The 19036-nt window shown below is 42.3% G+C and overlaps 1 long non-coding RNA gene across 2 annotated transcripts in view; it reads right to left on the bottom strand.

Annotated features, from left to right (window-relative positions):
• The window catches only part of LOC115082051, a 119517-nt gene extending 100950 nt beyond the window's left edge, over positions 1-18567 (bottom strand). Inside the window, exons 1-3 of one of the 2 annotated variants that reach the window (XR_003854061.1) lie at positions 18543-18567; positions 15163-15177; positions 13136-13168 (exon numbers count right to left, since the gene is read on the bottom strand). This is a non-coding gene — a long non-coding RNA (uncharacterized LOC115082051). The remainder of the gene's footprint in view (positions 1-13135; positions 13169-15162; positions 15178-18542) is intronic. The other variant, XR_003854062.1, reaches the window with a different exon arrangement.
• Between the last annotated feature and the right edge of the window lie 469 nt (positions 18568-19036).

Below are 19036 nucleotides of genomic sequence, written 5' to 3'. Positions count from 1 at the left end.
GTACATTTGTTTTTCCTTATTTCTTTTAATCAAAACATTGAACTTAAAAAAAAAAAAGTTTTTTTTTTTAAATAATATTGTTTTTTAGACTTGGACTCATCTCAACAATAACACACTTATGCCTCTTTTAGACTTGAGATCGACTGCAGGAGGTCGTTCAGCGGAGGTCCGGAACCCTCGCTGAACGACCTCCTGCAGTCGATCTCCTGCCGGCGCCATTATCCGTACGGAAAACGATTCGCGGCAGGAGATCGCTCCCGGACGCCCGCTGGACCCCCAGAGACTTTTGGCCAGCTTGGGGGGCCTCCTGACCCCCACAAGACTTGCCAAAAGTCCAGCGGGGGTCCGGAAGCCCTCCTGCGGTCGAATCGTGTTGGTCTATGGCCGCCGCCATTTTGCGGCGGCCATTTTGCAAAATGGCGCCGGCTGAAGACAACACGCTTCAACAGCAGGAACCCGTTTCGGACCGCCGCTGGACCCCAGGGTACTTTAAGGCATTTGGGGGGGTTCAGGGGGGGATTTAATTTAAAGGGTCGAGGGTGGGTTTTAGGGGGATTTAGTGTGCCGGTTTTCGGCCCGTTTCGGACCGCCGCTGGACCCCAGGGTACTTTAAGGCATTTGGGGGGGGATTTAATTTAAAGGGTCGGGGGTGGGTTTTAGGGGGATTTAGTGTGCCGGTTTTCCTGCCCTCCCCCTTCCCCCGATTTAGCTATGGACCGCCGCTGGACCCCAGGGTAATTTAAGGCATTTGGGGGGGGGGGGTTCGGGAGGGTGGGGGATTTAATTTAAAGGGTCGGGGGTGGGTTTTAGGGGGTTTTAGTGTGCCGGTTTTCCTGCCCTCCCCCTTCCCCCGATTTATGATTTTTTGACGATAAATCGGGGGAATTGGTATTGTATCGTGGCCCTAACGATTTTTGACTATTTAAAATATATCGGACGATATTTTAAATCGTCAAAAAACGATTCACATCCCTAATGATTACATTATTGTGGAGATTACATCTCTCGTTCAGTGAGATCCTATTGAACCTACATAAATTTAGAATGAACCCGTTGATGTAGAAGAGATTACTGGCTGAAAGAATTTTGAATCAATCCAGTTTTTCAGGTTTTATACAATGAAGACAACTTTGTGAGATTCAAGTGTGCAGTCGCCAGTCACTGTTGCCTAAGTTCCATGAGACATCCGATTTGCTCACAGTTAAAGATTATCCGAACAGGAAAGTTCATGAACAAGAAACTCAAATAATGTTTCACAGTAAACCTGTCTTTAAAGCCTATTTAATCCCGTTAAAAAAAGACATGGAGAAGGTTCTTACCATTAGGCAGAGTGCCCTCGGTGAAAAACAAAAGAGACGGCTTTCAGAGTCCCTTGTCCATAATGGCAATACAATAAAATTGGAATAAAGCTAATCCAGCTTTTGATATGTGTATTTTAAACTTCTTTATTATTATTTTTTTTTTTGTAATGGAAGACCTATGGCAGAAAATGTCCAATGACTTATTAAAGTAGAAGAGAGAATCAGCTGAAATAATTTTCAGATGTCAGTTTTTCAAGCTTATACAATGAAGACAACTTTGTGAATGTCTAGTTTATTACTACTGCTACTATGAACTACTACTTAACATTTACTATAGTGTTGCTAGGTGTACACAGCGCTTACTATCCAGCTGAGACACCCCCAGACAAAACAAATCAATTTCTAGTAATCCCTTAACCTGAGAGGGCCAAGATGAGGAAGATTCAGGGTTTCTGGATTTAAAAACAGTCTCAAAGACGTGGGCACATACTTCTTTCACTGATGGCACTACACCAAACATCTGATCTTCCTCATAGTATGAGTGTTAACTAGGGAAGTCTTCAAAGTAATTTAGAAATATGCCATATTGTAAAGTTTCTACAAGGAAAACAACTTTGTGTGAATCTACTTTACATTCGGCAATGATTAATGCCACTGATCCAAGAGATATCTGCTCTGCCACCTCTCAGTTTCAGAGTGTGCATGAGGGGAATCATCACCCAGGAAGAGAAGGCGAGGACAAAAGCAGTAAATTAATTCAAAAGGGCATGGAATAAACACTGTGGATCCCTAAAGGCTAGAGGTTGAAAATGAAGAAAAGAGTGCATGGGGGTGATCCGCACAGAACAGCAGTTACTATCAGAAGGTATGGGGACTATCAGAAGGTATGGGGACTACTATCCTTAACTAATTAGCCTTAATATTTTTTGCAACATTGCTCTCTACTTCGACGGTTCGGGGAGGGGGGTGCGGGAATGGGAATTGGATTCAGTTGACAGCCAATGCTGGGCCTCAACTTTTACGGTGCAGGGTACTGATGAGCAGACATTATGGAAAAAGAACAGGACAGCTTCTACGGCCAAGTCGAAAAGCAAAGTACATTCAAGCAGTATGGTCAGCATTATCATGAAGGCTGCTCACCCAGTAATAATGTTGCTAGCAGTAATTTTGTGATGGCTTTGACAACTGCTTGGTTTTGATTGTAGATATTACTAAACAGAAGGCTTGGAGGTTACTGGCATGGAGAGGCAGTTACTACCCTTAACAGAAAACATGGGGGTAACCTGCACAGAACGGCAGTTACTATCATAAGAAAATTGCTGGCTAGCCTGGATGGATCACTTGGTATGTTTCTGCCATCATTACTAGGTAACTATCATTGAAGTGTACTTATTTTTTGAAAATAAAAAATAGCCTGCTTAGGCCTTTTTGCACATATATTAGCACTGCAAACTTATTTAATGAGCTGGTCTGCATGATTTTTTTGCATCACAGTCCAATGGGTGGGCTGCCCAGAACTTAGGACTCATCTACAGGCCAGGGGAGGAGGGTGATGGGAAGAGGGCCACACCAGGCCCAGCAGGCTGCTCTTAATGACACCAGCCATAATGTTTGACAGCAAGCACAAGGATCTAGCATCAGCAGTGCCTTCCAATGAAGTTGGCACCGACACACACTGTATTTGGTTATCATAGAGCAAGCTCACATTATTGGACAGCACCGCTAACATCCATGCTCCTCTAATTGGCCTACAGCAGTGTTATAACATCACCAGGATGAGGTGGGGCAGACGAGAGATTTAAAATTGGCCGGTCCCAGCATCTTCCCCTCTTCCTATGCGACCTGGGGCTGGACAAATTCCTTCCCATTCTGCCCCTGTTTTGTTAAACAGCTATTAGTAAGTAGCATTTTTTATATGTTTATGCAATATTTACATGTTCTTTTAATTTTGTTACCCCTGCACACCAGGGTGATCAAATTTAGTTTGGGGGGGCAGCATATTAGGGGAAGGGCCTGAGGGTTCATGCAAGAAGGTATGACTAGGATTGCCACCTTGGTCCAAGAGGTGGAAGGTCCAGGGGTACAACAGCTGATGGGCCCAGGGATTGGGCCAGGATGACACCAGTGGATACTGATGTGTGTGGTGGTCTGCCCAGTTTTCCCATCATCCATGACATCTCAACTTCAAGAGGGCACCGCTGACCAGAGGCAGGCCCTTAAAGACTGACAAGATGGTGGCTTAGTGACCTGACAGCGCCTCTCATGGGATGGCATGGTATAGGACATAGGTAGACTTGAGCACCCACATTAGGTACTCAAGTCTAATTAAAAGCTACAACCATTGATATTCAAAATAATTTGTCCATTTTTATTGTTGTGTATCTCTGTACACGTCAAGGGTGACAATGCCAGGTTTATCACTACTGCCACAGTTATGGAAGATCATTCATTCACAGCAAAATTGCACAAGAAAACGTTCTACAGGATGCTCTAAAGGGACTTTTGCATGGAAGGGCTAAATTTAAGAACTAGGAAAAAGTTCCACAAAAGTGTTTTGTTTGCAAGATTTTTTTCTGTGGGATTCTTTTCCCTTCCAGAAACTTCAAAAAATGAAATCCTTGAAACAAAAGATATGCCCCAGCCAAAATTAGGATCCTCATCTTACAAACATCCGCAGTCATCGCACAGTGATGAGCTCCCATGATCATATCACGGCTACATGCACACTACACTCAGATTCCCAAATGAGGTGTAGACAAGCTAAAGAATTCTCTACCAGAAAGATTTTGGGAGGGGAACAGAATGAACAGTTAACAGTAGTTTGGGGTTTTGGTTCCCCCAAGTGGGAGACTCAGATGGTGTGCTCTTGCAGTTTATAAACTCCTGCCACCATCTTAAGGTGTGGATTCCTTAATTGACCCCTTTTGGGGCAGCATATCCTTTGCTGTCTTTAATTTGGTTATATTTCCTTGGGTGAGACCCCTGGCATCTCTGGGGCTGATACCTGGATAAAGAGATGGAGTTAGAGTACCTTGTCCATTATTTTGTCCATAGTTTTTGGAAACCTTTTTGTTATTTGAGGATGGGGTTTTCCACCCTTCCTGTCTTGTTTGGTTTCCCTTTTTGGTTAAAGAATTTTCCTTTTTTTGTGTTGCTGAGTGCCCTAGGGCCCAAGGACTAAGATTCTTTGCCATCTGGAGGAAATTATTTCTTTCACCTAGAAAGAACCTCGGGACCATTCAGGTCCTCAGGCTGCAATGGATTCACAATCATTATCCGGGAGAAGGAGCACTGGGGGAAGAGATGAAACCAGAGGCACCATCTAGGTGCATTTACTATCATCTCAAAAGAAATCTGCAAATGAGATGTACTGGCTATGCTTGAAATTAGCCAGCTGGATTTTTTTAGTTATGCGACCTTGTATGGTCACATAAGTCGGTACTTAGCTAATTAATCAGATACCTTGTAAAGATATCTGGCTAAGTAGCACTGTCATCAACTAAAGAAAAACTAAGTTGCCCCATCCCCTTCCCCCTTCTTTCCAAAGCATAAGTCAATTCATAAATTGTATCCTAAACCCCCCCCCCCCCCCCCGCCCCTTAAACCTTTTTAAGTTGTATAGTTTTGCCCCATTTTGGAAGATGGGCCCTCATCCTGATGTTACCTTTAAAAGGAGCTCAGCCTCCCTCTCCCCTTCCACCCACCTAGGAAAAACCATGGCTCCTAGACCTCATTCCCATCTTCCTGCTCCTCCTCATCTCCACCAATACCTTTTTCTTCATCATCAGGAGTGAGGTACCCTCTGCCCCTCCCAGCACTTCCAGCGCTGAAGCAGGTCTAAGGCAGCAGAATATCTCAGCCTCTTCCAGGAACACCCCTGAAATGACCCTTTTTTATCTGGCCAAATATAGGGCCGGATTTTAATACCTACGTGCAGGCATACATTTGTGAGCGCAACCCGGCGCGCACAAAGGTACGCCCGATTATATAACATGCGCGCGCAGCCGCACGCATGTTATAAAATCCGGGGTCGGCGCACGCAAGGGGTGCACAATAGTGCACCTTGCGCTTGCCAAGCCCTTGGGGAGCCCTGCTGGCTTTCCCCGTTCCCTCCCCCCCCACCTTCCCCTCCCTTCCCCTACCTAACCTGCCCTCCAGCCCTACCTAACCCCCCCCCAACCTTTATTTTACAAGTTGTGCCTGCCTCTAGGCAGGCATAAGTTGCACGCGCCGGCCAACAGCCGGCCCACGATCCCGGGCACAGCACCAAATGGCCGCTGTGCCTGGATGCACCGGCCCCGCCCCCAGACCGCCCTGGACAGCCCACACCCTGCTCATTCCCCACCCCTTTTTTCAAGCCCCAGGACTTACATATGTCCCGGGGCTTTAGGCGTGCCGCCGGGCCTTGAAAATCTAACCCATAGTCAAGTAAATCATTTAGACAGAAAATGATTACATTTTCTGTCTAAATGTCTTTTGAATATAGACCTCCTTATTTCTACCCCTTTCACAATGGGGAAGATTGAGGGAACCTTATTTTATTGGGAGGGATATCAGTTATTAAGGAAATCAGCTGCAACATCTTAAAATGTTGCTGGAAGCCTAAGGTCACAAATCTATTGGAGACCTCAAGTATACTATCAGTGGAGTGTGATGGAGCATGTAAGGAACTCCCTCAGAACACCTTAAAACACAGGCTATAGCTATCTGTACAGGTTCTCCTTAATGTCCATCCCAGCAAGGGATTCTGGGATAGGGTGGAGCACATCAAGCAGGGATAAGAAACCAGGGCCAAAGGGATGAAGGAAGCCCAGGGAGAGAGACTTGAGAATACGAACTGTAACTTACGATTGTTTTGTTGAAGTGCTCAGACCAGCTAACTATTTTGTTTATTATTGCTTAACAATAAAGAAACTTATAAAGTCTGCTCTCTGGCTAATCCTGACTGCTAGGCATCACAAATAGTGGCAGCAGTGGGATTGCTTGCCTAAGCAGGAAGCTCAGGCAAAGTCCACAACTGCAGCAGGAAAAAAACAAAACATAAAGGGTTTTTTTTCCTTTTCTTCTCTTTCTCCTGGGACCTCCCAGTTTATTTATTACATTTATATACCTTCATTCTGGAACCAAATATAATGGTTTACGAAAAATAATATGATAAAAATAAGTAAAATCAATAAAATTCTAACATTACATTAAAATAAATCATAAAATTACATTAAAAATAAGAAGCAGAAATAAGAGTTAAACATAGTAATTACAATAAAAGCAATAGTACAATTTGTAAATAAAAGAGATAAAAAAGAGGGATGAGGAGAACAGACAAAAAGAAAGAGAGGCCTCAATCCTTCATAATTCCAGTTCCATCTTAGTCCTTAATATTAACCTGATTCCAATGTGTTGCCTAATTTAACTTAAATCAGAGCTCTCATACACATGTTTGAAGAGCCAGGTTTTCAAGTTTTTCTTAAAACCCAAAAAGTCTCTTTGTAGCCTTAGTTCAGAAGGCAGAGAGTTCCATAATTTGAGTCCAGCGACTGATATAGCTCTCTTCCTCACCTTACTTAAATGTGCATGTCGTACTGAGGGAATAGTTAAAAGGCCTTTATTCGCAGATCTCAAATTTCATTGGGGGGGTACAAAGGTGTAGAGAGGCATTCAACCATTCTATTTTATCAACAGGCTAAGGGGGATAGAACTGCCTGTGCAGTCAGGGCTCAAGCAGTGATTCAGGGCTGAACAGACCAGCAGGTTCTTTTTTTTTTGGGGGGGGGGGGGAAGGCGTTCTCACTCTCCTGTCTGGAGAGACACCCAGTATGGAAATGGCTCAGAAAGCAGAGAAGATGGAGCAAGTGATCCAGATCCTTCAGGGCAACAGCAATTGCAAAACACCCTACAAACTCAACTCGCCCAGCAGCAGGGCAACCTGTGCAGCAAAACACAGTGTTAACTCAGGTGGCACAGGCTGTGCAAACCACTGTGTCCAGTTTAACCAAGGCAAATCCGTTACCTCAGACCATGTTTAAAATGAAGGCAGGTGAGATCCAAAGGTCTTCCTGAGAAACTTTGAGAGGACTGCCCACCTTTCAGCTTGGCCAGAAACCAATTGGAATATGTACTTGGCTAACTTACTCACAGGCAGATGTTAAGCGGCTTTCCAAGCAGCCCACCCAGATGGGACGGCTACCTATGCGGAAGTCAAGGCCAGCATCCTGGATAGCTGAGTATACCTCAAAAACATACCAGCAGCAGTTCAGCAGGAATCCCTGCAGCCTGGGGAGAGCCCCAGAAGTCTGTTTCATCTCCCTAAAGGATGCCAGATAGAAGTGGCTACAGCTGGAGGCAAAGATTGATCTCGAAGTATCCCAACAGGTTGTTCTGGAACAATTCTTAGTTGGATTTAACCAGTCTCTGAGAAATTGGGTCTGCCAACACACAAGGCTCATGTTGGAAAGAGCTCTATAAGTGGCGGACACCTTCCACCAGGCGCAGTTAATGCCAATGTGGTAAGGAGGCAACAAAGAAAACCTGCACAAATGACCTGGTGAAGCATAAAGAGTGAAGCTTCCAAGCAGTGACCTTTAGAAGCAGAGAGCTCATCTTCTGTACCAAGAACCCAGGCCACAGTCTCATCCATGTGCTTTAACTGTGGTCGGTGGGGTCATTTAGCAAGAGGCTGTTATTTTGAGGGGCCTGATGTTATGGATATCAGCTTAGTGACCCAGTCAACACTAGACTATAAAATCTTTGGGGATAAAGGAAATATCCTCACTTCAGAAGAAGAAATGTATTCTCCCGGGAACGAAACTGGGGACTATTTTTCCTTCTGTGTCTTTTATGCAGGGAATGGTCAGCAGGAGGACTGCTGCCCATTTAGAAAATACGAACATAAAACGCTCTCAAGGAGAATGACTAAAGGCAAAAATGAACCCATACAGTGGGCATGCTCTTCTTCTAAAGGGCTGGACAATAATGTCAAAGAATGTCCATGGATAGATGACACGGAATGTGAACACCAACTGGAAGAACAGCCCAAGAAAGAGAAGGGGGCAATAACAGAACCCCAGAATGAGAATGAAAAATGAGAAGAAGAGTGAGCGAACACATTCGCAAAGCTAAAAAATTGTAGTTTAGTGGATATCCCTCATCAGAGTCACAAGGAGTTTGTGATCTAGGTGGAACTGGACAAAGTTCCCACCCCAGCATTGGTGGATTCAAACTCTGTCAAGGCTCTCATTCGTGAGAACCTCTTCCAAAAAGAGTGGATCAATCACAAGAAAAGAGAGACACTTACTGCGTACATGGGGACAAACAGGAAAACCCAACCAGTCAGATTCTGCTAACGACCACGGCAGGTCAAGCCATTATAGAAATGGGAGTCCTTCCTGAGCTCCCATACCCGATAATTCTGGGTCACGATCATCCCCAGTTTATGAGCCTATGGGCCCAGCTCACAGGGAATCAGGGTAGCCCACCCAAGGTACCCCACTGGTGATGAAGAGCCAGGAATTAGTCCGGGCACGGCTGAACGCCTGGCCTCACAAGGCCAAGCTGAGGGGGAGGGTATGTTTGGGAGCATGTAAGGAACTCCCTCAGAACATCTTAAAGGACTAGTTACTGCTATCTGTATCATCTTCCTTAATGCCCAACCCAGGAAGGGATTCTGGGATAGCACTGGGTAGAGTACTGCAAGTGGGGACAAGAGACCAGGGCCAGAGGGATGAGAGATGCCCAGGGTGAAAAACAGAAGCCTCAAGAATATGAACTGAAAGTCACGATTGTTTTGTTGAACTGCTCAAACCAGCTATCTGTTTTGTTTATTATTGCTTAACAATAAAGAAGCTTATAAAGATTTTGCCAGTTCCAGAGTGGAGGCTGTTCTCTGGCTAATCCTGACCTCTCAGCATCACATGGAGTTAAAGATCTGTACAGAACTTTCCACTTATTTCCATCAAACTTCAGTAAAATTGAGTTGGAAACCATACTTGCTTTCAGCGTAATTTTTGCTACTGTCCACTTTTATGATATTATCAGTGCTGTTTACATTGAACTTAAATGGTGGATAACAGGTAAGTAACACACAGGCCTAGAAGTTAATCTTCCCCCCACTCAGGGAATTCTGAACACTCAGAGTGTTTTTCACTCTTTTTTGAGAACTGAGCAGTTCTCATCTGAAATGAGATGGCCCCCTGGGTCCTTATCTGGGACTACCCACCTGGAGGTTACAATGGTAAAAATATGTTTGCTTGCCAAGGCTATCCCTAAAGTAGGACAAATTTGGGTTTCCTAGGCCCCATGTTTGGGATAGAGGTAGTCCTGAGCGTAAAGCATGTGCTTCTTCTAGTGTGCCTCCCGCCAGCCCATGGCAAAGTCCTTGTTGTACCATGCTAAGGTAATAGCAGCTAGTTCTACCATACTGGATCCACTACAACCCTCTATCCATCAGCCCCCCACCACCACCACTCCACATAATCCTCTCCCTTCTTTCACTCACCCACCAGCAGGAGCTGAGGCTGGTGAGTCCTGTGAGACCACAGGGCCCTTCAAGTCTCAGACTTCAGACTGAAGCTTGCAGAGGAAGAGCAGCAGCCATACACAGGTAAGAAGCATTGTTTTCCTTCTCCCACTGGAAGGGATGTGCCTTAGGGGCAGGGGTTAGGAAAAGGATCGTGCCTAAGTAGGGTGGAGACAGAAGAAGCTGCTGGCATTACTGTGGAAGGACTTTGCCATAGAACTCTCCCCCTGGGATGCCCTGGTATTGAGGTTGGGTGATGGAGAAGAGAAATGCATAAGTGTGCATGGGAGCTGGGTGGATCCCATCACAGGCTGATTTGCCTTGGAACTCTCATCCCCATTACGATAGACCATGTTCTGCTGTGAAGTATAACGTTTTGTGCATTTACTTGGGCCGTGGGTGAAAAATGTTTAAACCTCACCTTTAATATGCATGAATTTGGAGTTGTCCAGCAGCTCCAAAACAACCAGCGGTATTTAATGCTGCCCATTAATCTAGCACATGAATTTCTGTACCGCACTTTGAACAAAAAGGGATCTAGAAGCGCATAGACAGGGGCATACTCAGATACTACCTACAAGTGCCTGTGGCAAAACTGAATATTAGATTATGAATGCTAAAGTTTCAAACAGCAAAAACTCTCTCATGCACATCAGAGAGGGATCAGATTAATAAGAACATAACAAAGAAAATGCCATACTGGGTCAGACCAAGGGTCCATCAAGCCCAGCATCCTGTTTCCAACAGTGGCCAATCCAGGCCATAAGAACCTGGCAAGTACCCAAAAACTAAGTCTATTCCATGTAACCATTGCTAATGGCAGTGGCTATTCTCTAAGTGAACTTAATAGCAGGTAATGGACTTCTCCTCCAAGAACTTATCCAATCCTTTTTTAAACACAGCTATACTAATCTCCTGCCTTTCATAACAATTCCCAAGACTGGCAAAGCTGCACTCTGGGGGAACTTCACATTCTCTTTATAATGACACCGGATGCCAACAAGACAAAAACAGGACAAAAAAAAAAAAAAAAACAACCAAACCTTCAGAGATACAAGTTCTGGATGTTCTTTATATTTTAGTAGACGAAAAAGAGACATAAATTCAGTAATTTACCTGAGTCAGCTGTAAATAAAAACAGACATTGTTAGTAGAATACAAAAAAAGATCTTTATTCAAACAAAAAAAGCATAAATGTTCTGCAAAGAGAAATATTTGAACCATCTTGATATTCAGGAAGGAGAAAACCATTTCTGCAATTTTTTTTTTAATTTTCCCCTGAATTAAGACAAGATTGACATTATAGTAAGCAAAAGCACATAATTGCTTTTGCAGTTAATTTACTCATTTATACGTCATAGGGCTAGAAAGTAAGCAATGATATGCTATGTTTGATGTTTCCCTCTATTCACAATAACTTTTCTTCCTGCCAGGTTCCCTTTGCAGACTGAAAAGCAATGTCTCCAGACTGCATGCCCTGTTCTGTCAGCGACTTGAGTGAATGCAGCCCCTGGGCTATGTGCTTTGTCCCAGAGAAGTGTGAGCCCCTCTGATCTAAGCCATTAATACTTGTGCCCCAGGGAGGGAGGTCAGCATGCTCTAAAGGGGGGTTTGGAAGTGAGGATCGGAGGAGTGAGATGTTGAGGCAGCATGTGAAGGAGTTGAGAGATTACAAAAAAAAAAATCCCCTGGAAGGATAAGAAGATCCTGGGAAGCTGGAGGGGAAAGGGGGGAAGACCGGGGAGGGGTGGTTGTATTTTGTTATTGTTGCAGCAACCTGAACTGACTTTTTTTTTTTGTTTGTTTAGTTTTGTTATTCTTTTTTTTTTTATTCTGGGTTGTTTGGGGTTTTTTTGTTTGTTTGTTTCAAATAAAACAAAACAGACAAAAGAAAACGAAATGCAAACAAAAACAATGCGTGCGGATGCCCCTGATAACCAGAGGCGTGAGAACAAAATGTCTCTAACTCGACGCCCAGCTGCTCAACAGACCAAAGCAAAATCTGTGTCCAGTCACCGCACCTGTGGAAGCATCATATAAATAATTTCCAGTATAAAAATAGATCAGTTTTGGAATAACAACTTGGGAATTGTCTGCAATTATTCCAGGTCTTGGCCACAGTGAAAGGTGCACTGCTACAGAGAGGACTGGTCACCCTTACTATGAGTGCAACACCCAATTGATGACAGATATAAACTAATAAAGGACCCTAAGACCTTGCAGGAAATGATTCCTGACCATACTGTAACCTGGAAATTAGCACAGAGGTAAAGGGGCTTCCTTAAAGAAGCAGTAAAGAACAGTAAGGAAAATCTGGTAAAAGTGTGACAACTACTGCAAATTACAGCCCAGCCCTAGTGTAACATTTCAAGAGAGAAAGCGGCTTAAGTCTGAGAATGTACCTGATGTCTCGTCACCTGCAAATTAAGGAAACAAAACACAGACACTATTAGTACCGCACAAAAGGGCAAAAACTGATTATACGTCAAGCCTTCAAGGGATAACTTGTAAATCGCTGACTGGATTATAACAGTGAGTTCTTCCCCTGCCATTAAAACAAACAAAAATCCTTGCATTTATATTTCTTCTTTCATTATTGGTCAGCTACTTCAAAGCAGATCACATTCAGATACTGGAGGTATTTCTCTGTCCCCAGAGGGCTCACAATTTAAGTTTTACCTTTGGTAATGGAGGGTGAAGTGACTTGCCCAAAGTGACACGGAGCATTAGGAGGAGCTTCTCTGGTTTGCAGCCCATTGCGTTAGCTACTAGGCTACTCCTCTGCTCCATTATAGCAAGAAACTACAACATATTCTTTCAACCGCAATCACTAATCATTCCTAATCATTTCAAAGGGGTGGTATAAATGCAAAACCCAAAAGTGTCCTGCTAGCATGTTGCAAAACTCAGCACAAGGCTCAAGATTGAACTAAGCACATTTGTTAAGACAAGTAGATTATAGCTGGTGTAGTTGTTCTCATGTTTCCTTAAGTGTATTTGTATATGCATAGAGCCTCATTGAGGTGTAAGAAGGTTCGCAAAGCCTTTTTCACATGCATGAAATATGAATATTTCCTATTTCCAAGGCAACAGCCTAACTATGCTAATCTGAACTGATAATATAATAAGCTGAATAAGAAACAATGGTTATATCTGCTTTCATATTTCATTCTAAATATAGATATAATATAAAAGATATTTAATATTTAATATTTTTAGAATCTATGACACCCATAATTTTATGACCCTTATTCTAAAAATCAGCATTTTCTGTACAAGAAATGTTGCAGTCTTTGATGTATGGAAAGGAATAAAACCTTACTTGGATATCCTGATCCTGCAGAGCTATCTTCACCTGTTGATACAACACAGAAACATTATTGGGATGTGTTAAGAAAATTCATTACGTAGCTTCATTATTCTCATGAATCATTTTAAGTATTCATTTAAATTTGGCAATGAAAATGAATATTTGGCCATGAAATACAATTACAGTATCTGTTACTATTTGGTGTTTTGATTATTATCCATACTCCTAACTGTGCTCTCGGCATTGTAGCATAGCAACAGAATGACCAAAAAATAAGCCTTCAAGATGCTCTTGAAGGACTATGGAGTTGTTTGGCTTTTGCATTTTGAATTAATTGACGCTAACAAAGTATGTGTGCAGTAGGATTCCCTGATGCAGAGTGAAATCAAAACATAATGCTATGTTGGACTCTCTTCTCTGAAGTTTCATCTTCATGACTTGATACATCTGAGGGAAGTAATTTTTCCTAAACTGCCATTTTTATTTGCAATATAAAACTGCCTTAAAAATGTGATATTGATGGATGAATGACTACTTATGGATCAATGATTAAATATGACTCGTAGAATACGGCAAGTGTTACAGTGATGGCCTCCACTACCTCTACTCCTACTACTACCTATCATTTTTAAAGCATTACAAATGTACACAGCACTGTACAAATACACACAAGAACAGTCCCTGCAACTTAGAGTTTGCAAATCCAGTCAGATAAACAGACAGGACAAAAAATACTTTGAGAGGTTTCATATTTTAAGAAAATGATTAAAATCAACAAGGCTGTTATTAGGAGAACTAGGGGATAAGATTTAAAAGCAGCATAAAAAAGAGGGGTTTGTAGACTGGAGTTGAATAAGGACAGAGAGGTGTAAAGAATGGAGCTGAGGGGGAGGAGGTGGAGGAGAAGGCCATAGATAAGAGTGACTTGCTTAATGAGCAAAGTTCGTAAGTGGGGATGTATGGACAGCTAAGAGAAGAGAGGAGTTGAATGAGTGCACTCATAGGGGAGTAAGAGAAGCTTTATCTGCATGCAGAAGCGGATAGGGAGCCAGTGTAGTGACTTGACAAGAAAAGTTACAAGTGTAATGACACCGATGATACAAGTCATGCAGCTGAATTCTGAATAGATTGCAATGGAGAGAGATGGCTCTCCAGCAGATCTGTGAGAAGCAGCTTGCAGTGAGTGGTATAACAGGGGATGATGAGTGGGTGGTCTTTTGGTAATGTGTTCAAAAAGGAAGGGATGGATTTTGGTGATAGAGAAAGAAATGATATCTAACAGCAGTGTGTTGGATGTATGTATAGAGTGTAAGGTGGCTGTGGGACATCCAGGCAGCAATGGCCAACAAGCAGGTTGAGGTGTAGAGAAATAGTGGTGGAGGAGGATCTGCAGAGGACACAATGCAAGTGCAATGGGAGAGGTAAAATGATGGCCAAAACAGAATGGGGTCCTGAAATCCAGCTTAGAACAGATTATGAAAGTGTGGTGATTAACAGAGTAAAAAGCAGCAGATAGATCAAGGAGGATGAGGATCAAGAAATGTTTGGCAATGAATCAGTCACTGGACTAAAACCAGATGGGAAATGCTTGAGGAGAAAGTCAAAACAGTAGAGGCAAACAGCATGTTTAAGAACCTTCATTTTCAGTTTTTATTTTAATTTCCTCTGGAATGTATTAGTGTTTATAATGAACAAAATTTAGAGAAAAATCCGCAGAAACAATGACTCTGCAATTATTCCAGGTCTTGGCCACAGTGAAAGGTGCACTGCCACAGAGAGGACTGGTCACCCTTACTATGAGTGCAACACCCAATTGATGACAGATATAAACTAATAAAGGACCCTAAGACCTTGCAGGAAATGATTCCTGACCATACTGTAACCTGGAAATTAGCACAGAGGTAAAGGGGCTTCTTTAAAGAAGATGCAGTAAAGAACAGAAAGGAAAATCTGGTTAAAGTGTGACAACTACTGCAAATTACAGCCCAGCCCTAGTGTAACATTTCAAGAGAGAAAGCGGCTTAAGTCTGAGAATGTACCTGATGTCTCGTCACCTGCAAATAAAGGAAACAAAACACAGACACTATTAGTACAGCACAAAAGGGCAATAACTGATTATACGTCAAGCCTTCAAGGGATAACTTGTAAATCGCTGACTGGATTATAACAGTGAGTTCTTCCCCTGCCATTAAAACAAACAAAAAATAAACCCTTGCAATCTAATAAGTGGAAGAGATCTCAAGCTCATCCAGCCCAAGATCATCAAATTCCACCCAACCCCACTCACTCCCACCGCCCCACTGAGAATTATTTCATGAAATCTATTTTGGGCCTCATTTACTAAGCATTTGTTCCATAGACACAGAATAGGATAAAGGCCTTGTAAACCAGGCCCACTGATATTGTAATCCAACCGACTTCAGATGTTGGCTGTAATTAATGTTACCTAACAAGACATAGGATCAGCAGTGGAAGGAGATGATTAAAGCAACAGTTCTGTCCAGAAACCTATCCATGAAGTTTCTCCTTTCCCCCAGGAAAAGCTTTTTTCTATTTCTTTCATTTCATTGGTTTTCATTGTTATTTTTCTTGGTTCATCCCCCTAGTGTCTAAAGCATCTCTTCTTTTTTTAGCTCTCTCCTCATCTATAATTGTTTAAGCCAATAAGGTCTGACACTCCATGATATAGAAGAGACATGAGAACACATTAGAAAATTATAAGAAATGAATTTGTGGTCACATTTAAAGAGGCAATATTGCAGGGTACATTTATCAAAGATTGCCACCAAACTCTAACTTTTATTCTTTTCTTTAGCAAATTACTCAGGGGTGCTAATACAGCACCCAGATTGGCATTGTTTTGGGGTTTTTTTTCCCATTTTTGTTCATTACAATAAACTGATACATTTGAGAGAAAAATCAAAATGAAACTGAAAATAAAGATTTTTAAGCATGTCCAAGCAGACTTGAAAGGAAGGAGAGAGATGCGACAATAATTAGTAGGCAGTGTAGGGTCAGTGAGAGCTTTTTAAGGAATGGAGTCATTACAGCATATTTGAAGGCGGTGGAATGTCATACATTGAAGATGTGACAGATGGAGGGGATCATGGCAGAGGAAACAAGAGCTAAAGAGCTGGGGTGGGAAAGGGATCAGAGGAACAAATAGTGAGTTTGGAAGAGGACAGAAAATAGGCAGTTTCCTCCTCTGTCATTTCAGAAAAGGAAGAGAAGGTGGGAGTGGTCAAAGGAAGGGGTGGGGAATTAAATGGGGGAAGGAAGAGAAAGTTGACTGGGGAAGAACTCAAGATTAATCTTGTGAACCTTGTCATTTTTCCATAGCCTGAGTATAGAGTGAAAGAGGGCTGCAGAGGCATTTTGTAAAAAGGGAATTGAATGTGGTAAGGAGATAGCAAGGGTCATAGGGTGCGGTCATAGTAGTCTTGCTTGGTAAGAACGATAGCAGACTGGAAAGAGGTCAGCATGAGGAGTTTAGGCAGAGATGTTCTGCAGAGCTGGTATAGAAACCTAGGAAGCAGATTGGGTGTGAGCCAAGGCTGAGATTTAATACCCTTTATAGGAAAGGGAAAGAGAGGGGGAAGAGCAATCATGTCCAAAGCAGCGGAGAACAGGTAATAAGAAGAAACTGTCTCATCAACAGACTCTGACAATGGCCTGACAACCTCAACTTTGCTTCTTATGCAACACTCAGGCCCCCATCTATGTCTTATTACAAGGTTTTGTATTATTCTTGACAGCCCCCAAGGCTAGTGAAGCTGTTGTAAAAAAATCCAGGCTCCCCTCTCACAAGTTTGAGTTTTAACCATGGTCCCTACATGCAGGTCACCCCAGTGCTTCCTTGGAGGTCCTATGGCAATCATACCCCTGCTGTTTAGGGTCATAACCACCACATGCAGGTCACCCCTATGCCTTCTTGGAGGCCATGCAATCCCACCACTGCTGCTTAGGGCTGTAACCCAACACTCCATTCAGATTACCCCAATGCTTTCTTGGAAGCCAGATGCCATCATACCACTACTGTTTAAGGCTGTAATCACCGTTCCATGCAGGTTATCTCAGCCTATGAAGAATTAGATCAACCTGGAGCAAGAGAGTCTGTGTTTCATAACCTCTTTGTACATCAGTGAGCATTTTTTGCCATCTTATATTCCTGTGTCTTCTTTTCCAGTAGTCAAGGTTTTCATTTTAATTTGTTAATACTTATGGCGCTATATGAGACTTCATGTACTAAGCATTTTTCTCATTGGCACAAGATGGGGAAAACTCTTTAGTACATCAGGATCATTAGGGATATGGAAAGGGAAATTTTTCTTTTTTGTTTGTTTGGTTTTTTTGTTCAGAGGTGGGGGGTGTTAGGATTTCAGTTCATTTAATGTTTATTTTGGATCATTTGGCAAAGTGAAAAAAACATTAAATTAAAAAAAAATCAAACCAAAACAGCCATAAAGTTTGTTTTACTACTGTATTGCTTTTTGGTAGTAAAACAATATGGCACTGGCCGGTTCTAAGGCTGGTACCATTTTTAAAGGGGAGTCAACAGGGTAGGAGCAAGTGGGGATCACTTCCTGCTCCTTTCTGTACTGAAGACCCCACAGAAGGACTAAGTGAAGGCCCTGGCTCGGGCTCGGTATATTTGCAGGAAGCAGAGGGGTTAAGGGTCACAGAGAGGTCCAAGCTTATTTGCATGGGGTGAAAGGAGGGGCCTAGAGAAGCCCCAGTCAGGCCATAGTGAATACAAGCAGTGGCAAAGCCTGGGGAGTGCCTGCCTTTTTTGGGGGGGACTATTTTGGTAACAAATTGAAAATATTCAAATATTTTCTGATATTTTTTAGTAAGTTAATTTCTACTCCAACCCATTCATAATAAACTGAAAATCAGCTTTTTCATTAAAAAAAAATGCATTTGTTTTAAATGAAGGCACATCACTATTGCCCATGACTGTTTTCACTGTAACTCATTAAGGGTCTGATTCATTAAAGCTTTCCCCTCATTATGTGTCTATGGGAAAAAAATGTTAGCATTCTAGGCTTTAAATATTTGTACTTATTAGTAATAAACTGCTCCCTTGAGTCTGGGTTTTCTTCTGAATATCAAGATTTGGTACGTATTTTGGAAGCCATTCGCTGGCATTCTCTTGTTTGTGGCCAGTTCTACATATTCTGATGAAGCTGAACACTTCCAAATGGAGGCTAACTGAAGCCCCAGTGAGAAATATGGTTTCATTCTTGACCTTAACAGAAAAGGTAAAGATTAGGATAGAATGTCTGGTTTATCAAGGCTTATAAAAAGATTTATGTCATAAATGTTATTTTATTTTGGTTCTCTATTCCTGTGGAAGGAATGTTGCAACCTTCTTTGCTGTCTGTAGAGGTAAATAAAGCCATAATTTTAGATACTATACCTGCTGTGCCATTTATATCTTGACCTGTTGATATAAAACACAATCTTTGTTAGGACACTTTAAAACATTCCCATGTGTAGATAATAGGAAAATAAAACATTTTTCTAAACATTTTTTATTAAACATCCAAGCCTGCAGCAGTAGGAAGTATTGTGAGACATTTGCCTGTCCTTATAGTTAAATGCACCAGCCCCAGATGAGACAGCATTTTATGATATTATTTTAGCCACCATGTTAGCAGCAAGACTCTGTAGGCTTTAGTTCTTAGCTAATGTTAAATCTGCCTATTGATTAACCAGTGCCAAGATTCTATTTTCAAATCATAAATAGTTGTGGTCATAAAGGAACCACTAGATGGCAGAGTTTGCCTAAATTGTAATTGGAAAGATCCACTTGTGAGGGAAGGAAATTTGGTTTAAAGGGGTAGAATGTGTCCTACAGCAGCACTCAGCCATCATAACCCACTTTCCAAACTGACTAATGGTTATATATAG

Source organism: Rhinatrema bivittatum, unplaced genomic scaffold (assembly GCF_901001135.1).
Source record: "Rhinatrema bivittatum unplaced genomic scaffold, aRhiBiv1.1, whole genome shotgun sequence".
NCBI lineage: Eukaryota > Metazoa > Chordata > Amphibia > Gymnophiona > Rhinatrematidae > Rhinatrema > Rhinatrema bivittatum.
Note: the sequence above shows the minus strand (reverse complement) of the source record. Positions and strands in the feature narration are given on the sequence as shown.